General features: G+C 36.5%; 1 non-coding gene across 1 annotated transcript; it reads left to right on the top strand.

The window, feature by feature from the left end:
• The first annotated feature begins 341 nt into the window (after positions 1 to 341).
• On the top strand, positions 342 to 448 carry LOC145077517 (small nucleolar RNA R71). The gene has a single exon (XR_013693260.1). It is a non-coding gene; the product is annotated as a small nucleolar RNA R71 (small nucleolar RNA).
• The last annotated feature ends 21598 nt before the right edge of the window (positions 449 to 22046 follow it).

Genomic DNA, 22046 nt, shown 5'->3' with positions numbered 1-22046 from the left:
CATTTTCATCCAAGTCGAAGTCTCTAGTAAGATGAGGCCCATTGCAGTTTGCACAACCCACCCGAATAGCATGGATCGTTTGATCCATTTTATCCATCCTCCTATCCATGGTTTTTAGCATAGCCATAACCGCGGATAAGTCTTCAGTAGCTGCATATGCGGCTCCCCTAGTAACATCATTTCTTGGGTTGTGGTATTCTCTAGAGTGCTTAAAGAATTCTTCAATCAATTCCTTGATCACCGAGGGTGGCTTCTTTGTGAGCGGGCCTTGCGAGTCAAGTAACTTCCTGGTTGTGACATTGACTCCATCATAGAAGATGGAGACTTCTTGCTGGCTATTAAGGTCATGGTGTGGGCAATTTCTAAGCAAACTCTTGTACCTCTCCCAAGCTTCATATAGCGACTCTCCAACTTGTTGTTCAAAGTTAGCAATGGCCTTCTTCAACTTGGCTATCTTGGAAGGTGGGAAAAAGTGATCAATGAATTCTTCTTTCATCTTGGCCCATGTGGTGACTGATCCGGGGGGAAGTGACTTGAGCCAGTCTTTTGCAGCACCCTTGAATGTTACTGGAAGCATGCGAAGTAGCTGAGTTTTGCGAGGCACATTTGGAACATTAAAGTAATCAGCTACATCATTGACTTCATCCAAATGCTTGTAGGCATCTTCGTGGTCTTTTCCATAGAAAGGAATTTCTTTAAGTAAAGCTAGGATATGACCCTTGAGCTCAAAAGTAGCAGTCGCGTGAATTGCGGGCTGCACAAGTCCCGGGCCAGTGTCGTCGCACATCCTCTTCTTCCATTCCCCCATGGGGATTTCATCAATGTTAGCCATGGTAAGAGCTAACTCGTCGCCGGAATCGGAGTCGTCCCCGTATGTAGGTTCTTCTTCCTCCTCGATGTCGTACTCGGTGTCTTCCTTGATCGGGTCTTCACTTGCTAAAGATGCGCTGGATGCACCTGCTTTGCTGCTCTTTTTCTTCCCAAAAACAGTCTTCAAATTAGACAAAGGTGACTTCTTAGGTGTATTCGAGCTCTCCACGTCCTTTCCTTTGTTCCTTTTCAATGCGGATTCGGGATCTTCAAACGGGGGTACCAGCGGAGTGTTTAATCCTTTGGTCATGAAAGTCTTGAAATAGAACAAGATAAAAACGTAAAAAGAACAAAAAAATGCAACTAAAAAAAACGAAAATTAACTGCGAAATACTGCTATACTCGCCGAGTAGGTGTGAATGCACTCGGCGAGTAGCAGCGAAATTTTGTAAAAAAACTAAGCTTAATAATAAAACTAAAACAGATGCTAAAACCTAATTACTAACTACTAAACTACAATAAATTAACTTTGTGCCAGTAAACTCACACAAAGGATCGAAAAAATTAGGAATTAGATTAACTATTTAGAACCGTTCCCCGACAACGGCGCCAAAAACTTGATGTGTGTCAAATGAGCTAGTTTTAATCCTACTTTTAGTTAATAAATTAAGCACACAAAGGCAGTGAACCTGTCTTTTAGTGGTATAGTTGGATAAGTAGGGTGTCGAACTTAGGGAACACAAATTAATCTAATAACTAATTTTAACTAAGCAAGTAATAAAAGTAAAAGGGTTTTTCTCTAGTTTTACAAGACTAGAAACTTAAACACAGCACTTAAGCACCTAACTAAACAATTTAAGCAAATGACAAATTCACCAAATTTCATAAAGGGTTTCTATTTAGGTTTAACCAATTCACTCCTATGGTTATTTAAATGATAGATTAATTATTATTGGTTACCAACTGTAGTGGTTACGTTCATGTTCATTACTCCTAACCCTTAGACAATTAATCAATTCAAGCAGTGGCCAATTGTTTAAACTAATTAATTCCCTAGTTCAATTGTTTGGATTAAATAAGATTTGTAATTGGTTAATCAAGTTGGTGTTTCAATTAACCTCTTGTTTGTTGGTTTCTCAAACAAGCTCACACATTAATTTACCCATTCTCTAATTAATCCTAGTTTCATATTCATTATTCCTAGGCATATGATAAAGTGTTCACATAACATATGAGGTTAATGATTAAGAGATGTTCATGCAGCTTAATTACCTTCCAATTAACAGAAAATAGTTGTCATTAATGCATAAGGTTCTTTAATAAACTTAATTTAATAAAACCATCAAATAACAATCAATCAAAAAGTATAATTAAACCATAGGAATAACTTGGTCTTCCCCAACAGAAACAAAACGAATTTAGTTTATAGTCATAGAAAAAATAAACTCACAAAGAAATTCAACTAAGCTAAACATACTTAATTCCTAAGGTTAAGTGGAATGATTAACCTAAATTGCCTTGATTCTTCAAAGGATTGAAGGTTAGGGTTTCTCAGCTCTCCCAAAGGTTCTTCAATCACAGGTGCAACTCCCAAAACGCCAGAAGTCCTTTTCCTTCGGATAATGGTTTGGTATTTATAATTATCACAAAACAGGGTGTACTCGGCGAGTAGAAGACCCAACTCGCCGAGTATATGCACAAAATCCGTCTTATACTAGGAGTCTTGACATATCTTCTGGAATATTCTTGGGTACTCACCGAGTAAGCTCGCAGACTCGCCGAGTAGGAGTGTGTCATTCCTTCATTCTTCAACCTTTGGTCTCTAATTGCTTCTCCTTGTTCCCTTTTACTTCCAAGCATGCTTTTTGGACAGAAAACAAAATTTAAGCATTATTAAGTACCTTTTGTCCACATTATACACATAATTAGCTAAAAATGAATAAAAATAAAAATGTATGCTAAATATATGACTATTTATGCAAATATCACTTCGTTTATGGGAAAGTTGGCTATAATGAGATCTTTTCCAGACCACACACATATTCTTGAAAGCACGAATCTGATAACAACTCACCATACACTCGTGTTCTGACTAATCCCCTATACCTCACAACAATGATAGATCTCAACACTCTCGAATACCAATACAACTTCCTCATACCCATTGTGTTGAAACCATCAAAATCAGTTCGGCTGTTGATCCTCTAAGAAGAACAGTTAGTTTACACCTACGTAGGGCTCACACTATCACTAACCATCGCCTCTTGTGTCGATGCCTACAATGATCTCAACTATATAACCTTCAAACATGATTCTCGATATGAAAAATGGCATATGACAAAACCTTGAATAATAATAACCAAACAATCATAAAGAAACTCAGATTCTTAAGTGGAGACTTCAATAAGCTGAACATAACGTCTCACACACATAATCACATGATCATAAGCATAAATAATCAAAAGCATGAAGAAAGTGGATATGATACATACCTGCGACAATATCTGATGGAACTCGGGTCTCCTTGGCCTGCAACTGAAACACTTGGCTCCTCACCATTGGAACCTTAACCCTGCCCTCGCAGCCATTAGTAATCCTCAGAGTAGCTAGAACAAGTACCCTCACCACTCCCCTTGTCAACGTCATACAAGCAGCCTTCAGGACCTTGATCTCGTCTTTTGCAGCGTATTATGGAACCAGCAAAGCCTTCTCCTTGAACTTGGTAGTGATTTCTGCCATGGTCTCTATTGTTTGGTGAAGGTCCTGAAACACCCTCGCTGACTGTTGCACCTTAATGGCCAATGCAAAATCTGCCCTAAATCTTGTCAGAAAATTTGTCTAAGACACGGCCGCCATGACTTCATCTCCTAAAGAGTGACCAAACTTCTCCCACCAGTCACTGGCTCCATCTCTCAGAAGGCAAGATGTAAATCCCACCTTCAATTCCTCAGGAAAGAAACTCGTCCGTTGAGCATTCTCCATGTCAGCAATCCACCGCCTACTCGCAATATGGTCCTTCTTCCCGAAGAAATTTGGGGCTCCGCAAGAATTGAACTTCTGGAAAGAGAGATTTTGTGCCCCAATCTGAACAATTGCAATCTCTACACGAAAGCACCAAGCCGGTCATCCATCAGCTCCATGATCCCCTCCTTGATGGTACCAAACATCATAGGAGTCGCATCCAAAATACCACAAGCAATCTCAGAGATAACGAACTCATGTATCATCTCGTCAATTGGATCAGCACCAGAGCCTAAACCTGATCCAGAACCAGAACCAGAACCAACTCCACGAGTGCTCATCACCATAATGAAAAGATACCAATCATACGATCAAAACATACCCAAAGAGTCCTCATTCTATAGGTTTCTTAGAATCCTCACGACTTTCCTTGACTCAAGTATGGATCCTGTGCTTTCAATAGTATATGCCTAATACTACCTTCCCTACTTATCCATACTTTCCTCAAGAATCATCCCGCATTCTCTAAGTCACCTCCTCATAACGATACTTCCTAAAATCCGCTAAATAGCACACCACTCGTACTAAAGCACTTCCTAGGCTCTCCTAAGATTCCCACCTTACCGTGCCATTAAATGCTGAAAGACCCCAACAAATGTTAGCTAACTACTTCATGAATACAATTACATGCAACAAAACTTATATAATCTTTCGACTAAAAGACTCAACCCTACAACGGTTGGACTCAGACAAGAATTGCGCAATATAACCAAATCAATCACTCTAATATTATTTAACCCTTGCAGCATGTAACTTATCAATTCATTTAATAGTTTTACTCACATCAATATGAATCCTACAAAGCACAAAGTAAGCAACATTCAAGCAGTATAACCATATATGCCACAAAACATCAAAATGCATCCTTCCTAATAGGCATCGATCCTCATAGGTATTCTATCATGCAATCATGTACATATCCTTATGCTAACTTCTAGTATGCAAAACATTCTATAATACAAATAAGTGAAATAACATATCAACATGTATGGGTATATTGGGAATCACTTACTTGAGCTCGGCTGATTGCACGCATCATACCTCTTTCTTTGTAAAAATATTTTTAGAAAACTTATTTTCTTTCAAAAAGATAACCAATTCCTCAGTTTGAGTTCAAACACACCCGAGAGTGTGCCAGAATTCCTCAAACCAAGACTCTGATACCAACTTGTAACATACCAAAAATAATAGTAAAATTTTCAATTTTTTGAACACCCAAAGATATAACTAGTTGTTCCAATCCAATCATAGTATATATAATCTTAACATCAAAGTGAAACCAAATAACAATGCGAAATAAAATCAAGGCTATGTTGTGCGATCCGACCGTTCTCTTCTCTTTGGAACTAGAAGTACTTGAAAATGTTTAAACCACAAAGCATTAGCACAAAGCTTTGTAAGTTCCCTAAAATACCACTTAACACACAATACGCCCAACCCAACACATCAACAGGCCCAACCCGACATAACTTTGGGCCTAACCCAACATATCAATGGGCCCAACCCATAATGTTCATGGGCCCATCCCAGCGTACAAATTCAAAAGTCACAAAGATAGCTAGTATCCTACACAGTATAGTGAGAAGACTTGCCCGAATCCTGAAATCAGCTAAACCACTACTAAAACACACCTAACAAAACATACAAGGTCCAATCTTAGCCTATACCCTGAATCAAGAAATTTAAACGAAAGTCAACCATTCCATAACGTCAACATCCAATGTCAAAGTCAACATCCAACAATACCAATAGTTGACCCTCATGTCATGAACAACCTTTGTCACATCGTGAGAACGCACTCATCCCGATTCCAACTCGTCTCGCACCAACTCAGCCAACTTGGTCACGAGCAACTCACTTAGCAAGCATCACAATGTGAACCTTCCTTGGCCATGTTATGAACACAACAGGACAAGATAGACAAATGATCCACCATTGTCACGTCGTGACATTCCCTATGTCACGTCGTGACCACTGTCGGAGGCAACATCTTAGTAGTTTGATTCCTTAATCCATTAAGTCATCAACTCTAACTTTCCAGATAGCTATGAGGGACTCCATGGGTTCATGAAAATGACAAATTTATGGAAATGCATACTCCAAGCATGTCCTCTACCCGACCTACGTTAAAAGCCAAGAAAATGACGTAAAACTCATGCAAGGTTCACAATCCATAATCAATCCTTAGATCCATAAGTTATGATACTCTAGGGACTCTGTAGGACCATCAAGTTGCCAACTTTACTCCATCCATTCACTCAAATCAAAACCATGAATCAAGAGGGACTAGAAAACTTAGATCTAAGAGAATAAACCATAAAAGTAGAAGCTTAAATCCTTGCAAATGGTCCAGAAGGTGATATAAAAATGAGAACGTGTTGCTTGCTTGATCCTTGCACCAAATCTCCTTGTACTTCCTTCAAAGAGCACCAAAACCACCAAAATGAGCCAAGAACCACCAAAAGGGATTAGGGTTAGGGTTTTCTAAGGTTTGAGAGTGATGAAGACTGATAATGAACCCTAACTTCGAGTTAATGGGGTTTAAATACGAAGGAAACCATAAAAGATCATGGGCTTGTGCTTCAGCCATTCTCACAATGTGACCATGGTTATGTCACATCGTGATATGCTTCATAAATATGTGCTTTCCCATTCAACTTGTCACGTCATGACCCCCCTATGGTTACGTTGTGGCACCTAGTTTTCCCCAAAAACCATGTTTTTGAATCCTTATAGGGATGAGCATAGGCGGGTACCCGCCTCATTTGGCGAGAACCGGAACCGGCGGTTCCTAGAAAGTTAGAAACGGAACCGGAACCGCTCTAGGCAGTTCTTAAATATTTGGAACCAGTCCCGGAACCGGCGGTTCCAGTTCCGGGAGCGGGTAACCCGGTTACATTAATTTTGTTAACTTTTGTCGATAAAACCGCAATTTAGTTCGATTCAAATCAAGTCAATTCGGACCAAAGACGGACAAAACCGAACCAATATATATTCTAAATTGGTCTAAGTAACACACATATTTATATGAGATAATATATATATATATATATATATATATATATATATATATATATATATATATATATATATTAACCGGTTCCGGCGGGTACCCAGCGGGTAGCGGTTCCGAAAAAACGAGAACCGGAACCGGAACCGCTTAAGGCAGTTCCATAACTTTAGGAACCGGAACCGGAACCACCTAAGGCAGTTCCGGTTCCAAAACCGGCAGTTCCAAGGCGGTTCCGGTTCCAAAAGCGGGTACCCGGTTCCGATGCTCATCCCTAAATCCTTAATGCTCTAAACCAGTCCATTCTGGAAAATGGGTGTTACAATACTTAGTAGTGTTTGTGACTTGAATCCTTTCCATTTGGTTTTAGTTGATAATGAGTTAGTTAAATGTTACTTGTTCATTTGAAGCATTCTCATGGATCATGTGAGTTCAATGGAGTACTTGGAACTCAATGCAATACATGGGGTTCATGGAGCATGTGACAACGGAACAAATTATCTAAGAATAGAATGGATCACCAGACAAAGGAACAAATCAAATGACAAAGGAACTTATCTTCAAAAAGGGGGTATGGAGCACAGAGGAAGGGAATGGAGGATCTTGTTTTTCTCCATGATGAAGATGCGTAATCTAGAAGTAAATGTGCCATCCTTGGAGGTAAATGCATCTTTCCATGATCAAGGTGCACCACATGTGTTCCTTGATGAGCCACTTATGCTATGATGCTCATGGAAGATGCTCATCGATGGTGCCCATGGTTGATGCTCATGAGGTTGAAGATTCCAAAAGCTACTGTATGACAGATTGTGATTGGTTGATTACATTCATTGGCCTATGGTACAACGAGCTTGGTCCATTAAGATTTTAGGTTTTAAACCTTTACTATAAATAAGAATTTCTGCTAGTCATTTCAGTGTGTCTTTTCTATCCTTAGTGAGTAGGTCAAATCTCTGTTGGTTGTACCTGTAATCTCTGTTTGAGAACTATGTGAATAAGAATACTCCCTTCTGTCCGTCTACGTAGTTCACCTTTACCTAACCACATAAATATTGTGTCTTGTGTGCTTTTGGTTTTGATTGTTTTCTGGATTACTTCCTAACAAGTGGTATTAGAGCTTGGCAAGTGGCATCAAATTTGTTCTAAGTCTTGATAAGTATCGTCTGATTTCCTTACAAGTGGTATAAGAGATGAGGTTAGTGTTCTGTTGATTGAAGATGGCATCTTATAAATTCAATTTGGATAAGTTTAATGGTTCGAATGATTTCACTTTGTGGAAGGTGAAGATGAACACTCTTCTATTTCAACAAGGATGTACAATGGCACTGGAAGGAGAAACGAAAGTGTCAAGGACATGGTGGCCGAAAGGAATGTGTATATTCTGTAAAAAGTGCATAGTGCTATTCTTTTGAGTTTGATAGATGAAGTACTGAGAGAGTTCGTGGATCAAACGAGTGCTGATAGACTTTGAGAGAAATTATGAACAAGTATCAGAACAATTCTCTCACGAATAGGTTATATCAGAAGCAACATTTGTATACTCTTAGGATCTCAGAAAGAACCCAAGTGAAGGATCATCTGGATAACTTCAATAGGACCATCTTGGATTTACAAGGTGTGAATGTAAAGATGGAAGATGAAGATCAATCACATATCCTCTTATGTTCACTGTCGAATTCTTATGAGAATTTCATCGATACCATGTTGTATGATAGGACAACGAACATTGTGAATGATGTGAAGTATTATTTGATGTCCATGGAACTGAAAAGAAAGGTTTCAGTTGGAGAGCAAGTTTCCAGTAACTGCTTATTCGCAAGCAGAGGAAGAACATCTTATAGAGGTGGAGGTAATAAAGGGAAATCAAGTTCCGAATCTAAAGCCAACATTCAATGTTATAACTGTAGGGAAAAGTGGCACTTCAAAAGAGATTGTCCGTTGCTAACGAAAGGGAATAATGTGATTGAGTCAAGCAACAACAACAATGTTGTTGAGGTTCATGTAAATACTAATGAAAGGGATGATGGTGAAGTTTTGATTGTATGTATAACTAGTTCTACTTATGCTTGGGTCTTGAACTCTGGAGCATCCTATCATATGACATACAATCGTGACTGGTTCGACTCATTCAGAGAGTGGAATGGCATAGTCAAGACAGGTGATGATCGGTTGAGTAGTATCAAGGGCAGTGGTACAGTGTAGATCAACATGCACGATGGTATGATCATGAAACTAGATTGTTGGTTCATCCGGGAGCTTCGAAAAAATATGATTTCTCTTGGCACTTAGTGAAGGATGGATTGAAGTATTCTGGAAAGAGTGACTAGGTAGGAGTCTCTAAGGGTGCTCTTGTATTTACGAAGGAAAAAATGATTCCTTATGGGATTTATATCATGGAAGGATGTACGGTTAGAGGAACATTGATTGTATACCAATCCTTGGATCAGTGTGATGATAAAAGAAAGTAGTGGCATCATAAGTTGGGACATATGAGTGAGAATGAGTTGTTTGGTGGAGATGTAACAAAAAATGTTAAACTTGGTGAAGCTTATGCTCTAGAGACACAACATAGGGTAAAGTTTAGTTTGGTTCAACACTCAAGCAAGGAGATCCATGAGTGTGTTCACTAAGATATATGGGATCCCTCTCCTGTGAATCTCATGGTGGATATCTATACTTTGTGACTTCTATCGATGATTACTCAAGGAATACCTGGGTGTACTTTCTGAAGAAAAGAGACAAAGATGAAGTGTTTGGGAGGTTTAAGGAGGAGAAGACCATGATTATGAAACAGACCAGGAACCATATCAGGTCACTCAGAACATAAAATAGGTTGGAGTTCTGCAAGGCTTCGTTTAACAACTTCTGCAAAACCGAAGGTATAGTGACACATCGCATAATATAGAAAACACCACTACAAAGCATAGTGGCAGAACAGATGAACCAAAGACTGATGGAGCATGCTCAATGTATGCGATTATCTGCTGTTTTATCAAAGAAATTTTGGGAGGAAGCAATCAACACTGCTTGCTATCTAGTGAATAGATCTCCATTAACTACAATTGACTATAAGACTCCTCAAGAGGTGTGGTCTGGGAAACCCTATGATTATTATGGTTTATGAATGTTTGGATGTACTACGTACGCTCACGTGAATGATGGTAAACTGGAGCTGAGGGCAATAAAGTGCATATTTCTAGGATATGAATATTGAGGGAAATGTCTTTGTCTTTTGTGTACATAAGAAGGAAAAACTCTAAAATCCGTTATTAGCGTTATTAGCAGAGATGTCACCTTTGAATCTGCTATATGTCACTAGAGAGGAGGTGGTATAAGTGTTGTGGGGAACGATCATGATGCTAGCCAGAACGTGGAGTTTGCAACACAAACCCCACACAGTTTTGTGATAAATGGGAACAACAGGGTGGCATGGAACAACATAGATACAAGGAATCCCTTGTTCAACCCAGAGAAGAAGTGTATGGTGATGCTGATACTGGAAAAACAAATTGAAGAAGTTTCTGGTGAGGAATCCCTTGTTCAAAGGGATAGAAGAGCAGGATGGTTATATATTTCTCACTACATTGTGAAAGTCTTACGGTCGTTCTATTGTGATCAATCCAAACTTGTTGGTACTTCTTTGGCGGTTCGAGGAAATCGGGAGAAAGCTCATTAGGAAGTGGTTAAGTCGATCTTGTGACACTTGAAAGGAACATTTGATGTTTGTATGGTGTATGGTGCTAATACATAACATAGGGACTTGGTCGGATCGATAGACTCAGACCATGAAGGTGATCTGGAGATAAAAAGATCATTGGTGGTTGGTCTCGTTTAGAGTCTTGTTTTGAAGGTAGATAAACCTATCGTTTTCTATGACAATTTTTACATTCAAAATTCAGGTACCAAGGAGAATCTGGAAGACAAGTTGACAAGATTGTTTCCCAGAGAAAATTTTAAGCTTTTCTTGGACTTGGTTGATGTTCGCAAGATTAAGTCCCTTCGGGGATGGATGACGGGAAGGGAGAGGAAGTTCTTGTTTGAGGTGGATTTTAGAGGATACTCAAGTCAAGGTGGAGATTGTTAATAATGACTTGAACATTTAGAGCATTCTTATGGAGTATTTGAGTTTAATGAAGCACTTGGAACTCAATGGAACACTTAGGGTTCACGGAGCATGTGACAAAGGAACACATCATCTGAAAAGGGAATGGCTCATCAAACAAAGGAACGAAACAAGTGACAAGGAACAGATCAAGTGACAAAGGAACGGGTATTCTAGAAGGGGTATGGAGCACCTAGGAAGGGAATGGAACATCTTGTGATGCTCCATGATGAAGATGCGTCATCTAAAAGTTGATGCCCCTTCCTTAAAGATAGATGCCCCTCTCCATGATCAAGATGTGCCGCATATGTTCCTTGATGAGCCATTTATGCTATGATGCTCATCGAAGATGTTCATCGATGATGCTCATGGTCGATGCTCATGAGGTTGAAGAATCCAAAAGCTACTGCATGACAGACTATGATTGGTTGATTCCATTCGTGGGCCAATGGGCTTGAACCATTAGGGTTTTAGGTCTGAAAGACTATTGGATAAAGGTTGATGAGTTTAGTTTTTTTTTGTGAAAGACTATTGGATTCGACGTCTCCTCCTCCGATGTTATAGTTCGGGAGACCTTTACTCGGCCAGGTCTCCCACAATTGAAGCTCTCATGTCTTCCAATTATTCTATTTGGCATCAACGTCTTGGTTACCCTGACGATAAAGTTGTCCACGTACGTCTCAACATTATTTTTTTCTTAATAATTCTCATTATAAAACTTCTTGTCAAGCTTGTAATCGAGTCAAAATTACTTGGCTTCCATTTAAGTTATCAAATTTCATTGTTTCATTTCTTTTTTATATTATTTACTAAGAAGTTTGGACTTCTCTGATTACTAGTTATTTTAATTTCAAATATTATGTTATGTTTCTTGACTATTATACGCATTTTAATATGGGTGTTTCCATTACGACATAAATCATATGTTTCCTCTAAGTTCAAACAATTTCATTCATTTATTCAAACTCCATCTATATAATTATGTCTATTAAAAAATGGTATATAAGAATTTTACGAATGAAAAACTTATTGGTCAAAGAAAAATAAAATAATCGTTTAACTGATTAAATTCTTTATATTTTTTTAAGTCGATGAGTGACCATCAAACATCAATTTTTTCAACGTATTTGTGTTTTTTGAAACTCTTATATCACAACATTGATAATTGTCCTCGCACGTCGACAAATACCTACACACACAAACTTATTTAATTTAATTTATTGAAAACAACATAATTTATTTTATAGAACTATAATCTAGCACGATTGCTAGAAACTAAATAAAAGCACTCGAAATATTCAATGTCGATTTTAGGAGAGGTGCTCATTTTGTATTATAAAAAAAGATAAGGCGGTTATCTACTTGTATTGAACTAGCTAAATCATGAGGTCGGAGCATATACTTTTTTATAAAATTTGTTGGTAACCACAAGAATATAAAATCACATACAATCTTTTATAATCTTATTTTAACATCAAATAACCTTGTCATCATTATTATCATCAACCCAAAATCACATACTAGACTGCATGGTATGGTAATGGGTAGTAGCATGGACCCTCACTTATCTTTTTGTCTGCGGTATTAAGTCGCCGTTATATTTTCACCGATGGTAAATTAGAATTTTGTTTCTATTATGGTCGTTAATTGGTCACTTACAACTTAAGATTTTTTATTTTATTTTATTTTATTTTATTTTATTTTATAATTACATGATGCCTATGTGACACATATTTTTCATAGGTAAAAACTTTACTATAATCTTTAGCCTTATATGCAGGCAATGTAGCAATCTATACAAGTGATCTTTGACATATGAAACGAGGTCTGCAATTTTATGATGATACGAACATAAGATATAGATTCTATGATGATACAAATATAAGATAGAGTAAACAGTAAAACAATCAATTATTACAATATACGATCCATAAATTTTAAATATAAATAGTTGATAAATTAGTTTATTTTTTTTAGATTTTAAGTTGCTTACAAACCAAAATAAATAGTTTACAAATTAATTTATGTTAAAGCTATTTATAATAGTGTTTCAACGTGCTTATTGAGATTTTTAAATTCCTTCTAACTATTTATGTCGTTAATTACAAAAAATAAAACATTGTATATATTTTTTTTATATTTTTTGTATCATTTGTAACTTTAAAAACAAAAATGTATGAGCTTTGTGTTATGACAGCTTGAAATGCGAAGGCAAGGTTGACTAACGAAAACAATCATTCGAAGTTGCAAAACAAACGTAAATGACGGCCAACCAACTTGTTCCTCAAGCCCCATTCGGTTTTTAGATATTTTAATTGTCTTCCAATAACTGTTTTTAGTATATCGTTTAAAAAAACTTTAATTCTTGAAAGAAGAGACACCTCGAACATGTTGAGTATCAGATAAAATCTAAGTTGGTCAAAATACGCAACAATTTTAAGTGTGGGTAAAAATGGTTTGTTCGGATTTATCTAGCAACTTTATTTGAATTTGTTGGTATCTTAGGACTGTTTGGTTTATCATATTTTTTTATGTTTCATTAACTTTTAAGAACGAATTAAAATCCTAAATAAGATGAATTTTATATCAAAGAGGGAAAGTTCATTTCAATTGATCAGATGTAAGAATTATTTCTAGTTTATGAAGCAAAATGCAAGATTATATTTGTTATTTTTAAACGTTATATATATGAAAATTCCTATCTCCTAAAATCAATCGGTCTTAACACCACAACTGTCGCCATCAACGCAACCACTACCATCCTAATTACACCTAGGGGAGAAAACATGAATGTCTAACAGTAATGATATTAAATTTTGGAAAAGCTGCAAAAAAGTCTTTATATATTGGTCTCATAATCGATTTAGTCATTATGCATATTTTTTAATACAATTAAGTCTAAAAAACCGGGAATTATATTCAATTTGACAATTTTACACAGTCAACAGGTTATCAAACTTTTAAAAATTACATTTTTGGTCTAGATTCCAAATTTTTTCACAAATCTGGTCCAAAATTTATATTTTTGGCCAAGATTTTAAATTTTATCACAAATTTTGTCCAAAATTTACTCTTTTAGCTCAAATTTCAGAATTTTATTATGAATTCATCCTAACTTTAGTTTTTTTACAATATTTTTCTCAAGAAAAAAATTCGAATTTATTTTTTCTTTATAAAATCATATAAATACAAAAAAAATATATTTTCACATAAAAAATCTTATATTTTCTATATAAAAACTTTTCTGTATACGAAATACTATTTTTAAAAGTAGGTATTTATTAAATATATAAATATATACAAATCTATTTTTATAAAAAAATATATACAAACACGTATTTTACAAGAAAAAATTTATACAAACATCTATTTTATTATAAATACATTTTATAAAAACATATTTATATGCACCTAAATAAGTGTTTGTATACATTTCTTTTGTAAAACATATTTATATATATTTTTTATAAACATGAATTTTATAATAAACGCATTATTTGAGAAGTACATTATCAACAATTAAATTATCCTTTTAAATGTGTACTCTAAATAATAGTAATATAAGACTTAATACCATAAAATTATAACTCATATTCAAAATTCAACCCACGCAACATTATATTTTTGTTTTAAACCCAAAATAATACATTAAAATGAGTTAATTGCCAAGTTATAAGTTATTATATTCCAAAGCAAATTAGATTTCACTATTAGGAGTTTACTTTTTCGTTACCTTCGTGTCAAAGTTGGGTGCCCAATCATACATGTTACCGAATAGAAAAATTCTGAAAGAAACTATTCACACTCATCGTTTGACGCAGGTAAAAGGCTAGTGTGTGTGTACACATACACGTTTACTATGAAATAGGTGTTTGAGTAGATTTTTTTTTATAAAAACGAATTCGCATACAAAAAAAATTAAAATGTTTTTATATAGAAAATATAATATTTTTTTTGTAAAAATATGTTCTTTTGTATAAATATGATTTTTTTATAAAAAAAAACATATTAGAAAACTCTTTTGAGAAAAAAAGTTGTAAAAAACTAAAGTTAAGATGAATTCATAACAAAATTATAAAATCTAGTCTAAAAGGGTAAATTTTTTACCAAATTTACAATAAAATTTAAAATATAGGCCAAAAGTATAAATTTTAGACTGAATTTGTAATAAATTTTGAAATCTGGGCCAAAAGTGTAACTTTTTAAAGTTGGATGACCTATTGACCAGGTAAAAGGTAAAATTGAATACGTTACCAGTTTTTAGGACTTAAATGAATAAAAAAATATACAAGGACTAAATCGATTATGAGACCAATATGTAAAGACTTTTGTACAGTTTTCCCTTAATTTTCTTCCGATAAAAAATAATAAGATAGACCTAGAAAAATGGGTCGTGTCGGGTGTGATCTGTGTCGGGTCGAGACATAAAATGGTTGAGTGATGGACCCGAACACGATACATTTAATAAACATATTGAAAACATGACAGACACAACACTGTTAATCCCATGTCAACTCGTGAAACACATGAAACAGACAAAACTCATGAAACTCGTCAAACTTAGACGAATTCAAACCAATAAAAAAACTTTTACTAAGGTTTGGCTTTGTGCATTGCTTATGATTTGGGCTATTATTTGTTAGATAAAAATTTTAGCTGTTTTTTTTTAAGATTTGTATTACTACATAGAATAAATTATGTAGACTTTTTGTATTTGTCAAGGTTATTTTGGGATATTATTTGTTAGATTGCATTAGAAACCAAATGGAATGACGATAGGAATTTGAGCATTGTCTTTTGAATGATCTTTCAACAGTTGAGTCATTCGAACTCGGTCTTCTAAAAAAAAAAAACTCAATTTTCCCCTAACATGTCGAGAACTAATTTCAAGACAAACAACTACTAATTTCATGAAAAACAACTAATAATCTCACCAAAACAATTAATAAATTCAACGAAAAACCAACTAATTTAATAAATCATAAAACTGATAAAATTTCAAAACTTGTTTTATTTTAGGGTTTGGAAAGAGCTTTCAAAATGGGATCGGAGGAAGCTTAAATGCTCAAAAACGTTTTTCTTAACTATTTGCAGCTTGGAGAATCGAAAATTGGAGATATGAGTGTGCAATTTTTTCCCTCTTCTTGAGCGGGACTTGCTCTTGTTTTGTTTCTTTTTCTCGATACTTTCTATTTTTTTCTCTTTTTGCCGTACGTGTACTCTAATACAAAAAAATCATCTAATACACAAAAAGATTGGGCTTATTTATTTTCTCTTATTTCACATATAACATTTTTTTGTAAACAAAGACCGGACTTATTTTAACTTGTATTGTTTATGAGATATAATTTATGGTTTTTTTGGTTAATTTTTTAAATTGCAATGGGTTAATCTTTTACAAGACTGGGCTAAGTTTTTACAAGCTGGTGCACCATATTTGTTTGATGTTGGGCCAAATACTAGCAGCACAATTATTTTAGTAGTTGTACGATAGTATAAAGAACAAAAAAAATGACTCGTATAATTAAATGTGTCCTATGGTTCAACACCAACCCATATATGGAAAACACATACAACACAATCATATCTCATTTAATTATATGAGTTCATAGGTTTGCGGGTCATAATCATATTCACGAGTCATATTCGATTTCATGGGTCATAAGTAGGTTTGCGGTCTTAATCAGGTTTGCGGGTCACCGTTGTGTAAAAGTGTTTATACATTGTCTTTATTCATTTTCAACATAGTTCATACCATTTTTAATGTTATTTGCCTTAATTTTTAATCAATAAAGCTTATATTCATAAGAAAATGTATTGGTAGAGGATCTTGTTTAGAACAACAAAATTTTATTATGAAATTAGCAAGAGGATATAAAATTACACAAAAATAGCTAGAATTGGGTTTGGAAACAACTTAACCTAACTAGTTTTAACCTTATTATTCCTATACACAAACCAGTTCTTAAAAAAAATAGCTATGTTATCAAGGAGTAAAGCTTTAGCCGACATTGAACCACCAAATAACATACCATTCTGATATCTCTAGATCAACTATAACTGATGGAGGTTGGTGCTCACAGTCATAACAAGCCCGATTATATTACTATAAATAATAGTGTCATTTTGGGTTACATGCAAGAACAAAATATAACACTTGGAAAATGGTAAGTTTCATATTTAATCCCTAATCGAATTTTTTTTGCAAAATGGTCCTTAAGGCTAGTACACGGGGCGTACAGGGTGGTACGCTTAGCGTACTAGCCCAATGCATGATCGCGCCTTCGAACACGTACGCAGGGCGTACGTGTGGATAAGTGAACCCCTAATTTTAGGGTGTTGCACCCTATTTAAACCTTGTGATAGCCTCACTAGGTCGTGTTTAGACAAAATCCATCCCTTCTTATCTAGAAAACGGACCCTAAGTGCGATCTTGAGAGTTTGAGCCTTAAAGTGTGATTTTTGGTTTGTTGTGAAGGAGAAGAAGAAATGAACCATTTAGATTTTTCTTGGAGCATGAAGGTTTGAGATTAACTCTTCATTTGCTTTCCTTGCGAGGTAAAAATCTTCCATCTTGCTAATCAATAATGCTAGATCTAGTTTGGTGTCATTTTATGCTCTTTGAGTCCATGGTTTGATTGTTGAGGCTCTTGCTTCACTCCAGAAGTGATTGTTGGTAGATCTAGGACCCTTTTGGTCCATTTGTCCATAAAAATCCAAGATTTAGGGCATTTGTGGTCTCATGCATGTGTTAAGACATTTGTTAAGCTCTTTTTGAGCTCTAAGAGCCTCATTAAGCCATGCATGCATGTAAAGTTGACAAATTTATGTGATAAACCACCTTAAGAAAGTTGTATCTGAGTTGGGGTTGAAGTCTTAATCGGGTCCTAATAAATGACAAATCTGTAAACCAAGTGGGACTCGATGTCGGGCGGGGCCCGAGGCCGAGTGGGACTCGATGCCGAGCAGGGCCCGATGAATGGTGGGGGCCCAGTATGTGTTTATTATGTATGGTATGAAGTATTTTGGAAAACTCACTAAGTTTTGGGCTTACAGTATTCAATTTATGTTTCATGTACTTTCAGATCGAAATGGAAGAGTTATGTATGATTACAAAGCACACACCACTTTTTCCGCATTTTTGTGTTGATATGTATACTGAGCGAGGCTCGATGTCGGGCGAGGCCTAATGACTGTATTGCATGATATTGGTTGTGGTTATGGCTTGTGTTAGCATGATTATATGTTAATATATTTATATGTTTGTTATGTGTACCGGGCGGGGCCTAATGAATGACAAATTTGTAAAGCGAGCGGGGCTCGATGTCAGGCGGGGCCCGAGGCTGAGTGGGACTCGATGCCGATGGGGCCTGATGAAGGGTGGGGGCCCAATATGTTTTTATTATGCATGGTACGAGGTATTTTGGGGGAACTCACTAAGATTTGGGCTTACGGTTTTCAGTTTATGTTTCAGGTACTTCTGGATCGAAAGGTAAGAATCCCGGGTGATTGCAGAGCACACCACCTTTTTCCGCATTTTAAGTTTTCTCTGATATATTTTGGATGTAGTGACATACTTGATCTATTGGGGGTTTTATGACAATGTTTGAATAAATGTTTTTATTAAATCAAAAATGAAATTTTTGGGTCTTATTTTTAAGGACGTTACAAGTTGGTATCAGAGCAAGGCTCGACGTCGGGCGAGGCTAGATGACTTTATTGTATGATAGTGGTTGTGGTTATGGCATGTGTTAGCATGATTATATGTTTATATATTTATATGTTTGTTATGTGTACCGGGCGGGGCCCGGTGTCAGGCGGGTCCTAATGAATGACAGAACTGTAAACCGAGCATGACATGATGTTGGGCAGGGCCCGAGGCCGAGTGGGACTCGATGCCGGACGAGGTCGATGAAGGGCGAGGGCCCAACATGTGTTTATTATGTATTGTATGAGGTATTTTGGGAAATTCACTAAGTTTTGGGCTTATGGTTTTCAGTTTATGTTTTCAGGTACTTCCAGATCGAAAGGGAAGAGCCCGGGATGATTGAAGAGTACACACCACCTTTTTCCATATTTTTTTGCTGATATGTATACTGAGCGAGGCCCGATGACTGTTTTGTATGATATTGGTTGTGGTTATGCAATGTGTTAGCATGATTATATGTTTATATTTATATGTTTGTTATGTGTACCAGGCAGGTCCTGATGTTAGGCGGGGCCTAATGAATGACAGATCTGTAAACCGAGCGGGGCTCGATGTCTGGCGGGTCCTGAGGCCGAGTGGGACTCAATGTCGGCGGGTCCCGATAAAGGGTGGGGGCCTAGTATGTGTTTATTATGTATGATATGAGGTATTTTGGGAAACTCACTAAGCTTTGGGCTTACGGTTTTTAGTTTGTGTTTCAGGTACTTCCGGATCGAAAGGGAAGAGCCCAGGATGATTGCAGAGCACACACCACATTTTTCCGCATTTTGGATTTCTCTAATATGTTTTGGATTTAGTGACATACTTTCATCTTTTTGTGGCTGTGTGACAATGTTTGAATAAAAGTTTTTATTAAATCAAAAATGAAATTTTGGGTCTTATTTTTGGGACGTTAAAATTTGGTATCAGAGCCTTGGTTTGAGGGATTCAAACATACTCTTCGGTGTGTCTGAACTCAAACTGAGGATTTGGTTAAGTTTTACAAAAAAGAAATGTATTTTTAAGAAAAAGGCTTTCTAAGACAAGAAAGGGTGTGGTGCATGCAATCGACTGTGCTCAAGTAAATTTTCCCAAAATACCCATACATGTTATCTGATATGATTTGAACTGAGAATCATTAAATCGCATGCTAGTTAGGGCTAAGGATCTTGTAACATCCCAAAATACGGTCCAAATTTTTCGTTTTTAATTATTAATAAAACCATAATTATCAAACATTACATGAAAATCATAAGTTAATGTTTCTCAAAACATCATAACATCTGCCAAACATATCAGAGTAAAAACATTCTAGGCTAAAATCATTATGTGTGCACTGTAGTCATCCCAAGCTCTTCCCCTTGCTAACGGAAATACCATAAACCAAAACTGAAAACTATAAGCATGAAGCTGAGTGAGTCTCTCCAAACTACCACATACCAAACATATAATCACATAATCACATAATAACATAACATTGGGCCTTGCCCGCTATATCGGGCCCGCCCCGACATTGGACCGAAGTCCGGCATCGGGCCCCACACGGCATCGGACCGAAATCCGGTATACATATAAACATATCCACAATGCATATAACATAAACACATAACATAAACATATAAACATTCCTCGGGCCCCGCCCGACATCAGACCTAATTCCGGAAACATATAACATATAAGCATTCCTCGGGCTTACCCCAGCATCGGACCGAAGCACGGAACATATAAACAAGCACATGCAAGAATCACGAAGACATCTAGCATACAAACATCCCTCGTACTTTCCTCAGCATCAGACCGAAGTCCGGAAACATATGAATCTACATCGGGCCTAGGCCTGGAACATACTAGCATACATATACGGGCCGACATTGGTGCCTTCGACCCGTTCATATAAGAGGAAACTCAGCTCGCAAAGCTAACTGTGGAATCTCGCGGTAAGGAATCTCTAACGGTTGCTCCAACGACTCCCCGACTATCATTATCACAATAACACTTAGACAAAATCCAAAAATCTTTCTTAGGGTAAAATGACCATTTTACCCCTGGTCAAAGTCAACATTCTAGGTTTGGTCAACTCACCGAGTTGACCCATCAACTCGTCGAGTTCCATAATTCAGAAACCCTAAAATCGCGATCCAACTCGTCGAGTTCCTCATGAACTTGTCTAGTTTCTTCTATCAACATAATCGAGACTTTCCAACTCCACTCGTCGAGTCCATCCTAAACTCGTTGAATTTTTCCTTCTACGGGGTTGGGGCATTTCGACCCAACTCGTCGAGTTCCTTTATGAACTCATAGAGTTCTCCAGTTTGTTAAGCTATCTTAATAGATTAAGCCCCTATCTTTTAGATCTAGTCTCCTTACTTCATATACACTCTAGAAATGTCCTTTTAAGTGTAAAGTTTCCAACTTTACCCATTAATACCCTTCCTTAATGGGTTTAGCTCAAACCCTAGCTCTTTAAGACCTTGCTCTTGACCCAAAAGCCATTACTACTTCAAGCTAAGGCATACAAACTGAGATCTAGACCCTAGACACTACATGAACATGTAAATGAAGGGTTTTGAGCATCCTAACAACCTTAAGGCGCAAATACAACCCTAAATGCTTTGGATCTATGTTTTCTCTAATTATACATGCAAATTGATTTTCCAAAGCATTACCCTAACTAGCATACAAAACATGGGTACTTGTATAACAAAAACTAGTTAGATAACATACCTTTTCTTGTAGCTTGATTCCCTGGACCTTTAAGAGCCTAGCACCCCAAACGCGATGCCTCAAATGCTTCACACAACACCACCAACAATGGATGACTTGAGAGAGAATATCTTGCACTCAAAATCGGCTATAGCTCTTCCAAAGACTACTTAGGTGCCAATTTTAGGAGACAAGGGGGTTCTTATATAGTGTGGCAAAACTAGGGTTACACCATGTAAACCCTAATGAGCATGACCTTCCATATTCCTTAGGCTCCATAGGTTTAAACCTCCATGGATCATCCATGGGTTGTCACATTGGTTTAGCCCAACCTAAAGAATTATGGATCATTGGCCCACACCATAAGAATGAATGATTTACCAAATCAACCCGTTATATTTAATTAGTCTCTTTTGGTCATAAAATAATCCCAAATTAATTCTTGATCAAACTAATTAAATAATATGATTTCATATTAATATATTAGAACTTATAATATATTAATAATTCATAAATACCCTCTTCTCAAAAATCCATCGTTACAAATTGTTCTGGTGCCATGCAGCCCAAATGGACCATGCTACTCTCGGGTCAAGTACATACCAATTATAGTTATGGAATTAGACACTAAATCCAACAGTAAATTCTCTAACTTTCTCTCCATGCATGGCCTTTTGGAGCTTAAAAGGCCAAAATGACACCCTGAAGCTTGC

This window comes from Lactuca serriola, chromosome 9 (assembly GCF_051521515.1).
Source record: "Lactuca serriola cultivar US96UC23 chromosome 9, Lser_US96UC23_V15, whole genome shotgun sequence".
Classification (NCBI taxonomy): Eukaryota; Viridiplantae; Streptophyta; class Magnoliopsida; order Asterales; family Asteraceae; genus Lactuca; species Lactuca serriola.
Note: the sequence above shows the minus strand (reverse complement) of the source record. Positions and strands in the feature narration are given on the sequence as shown.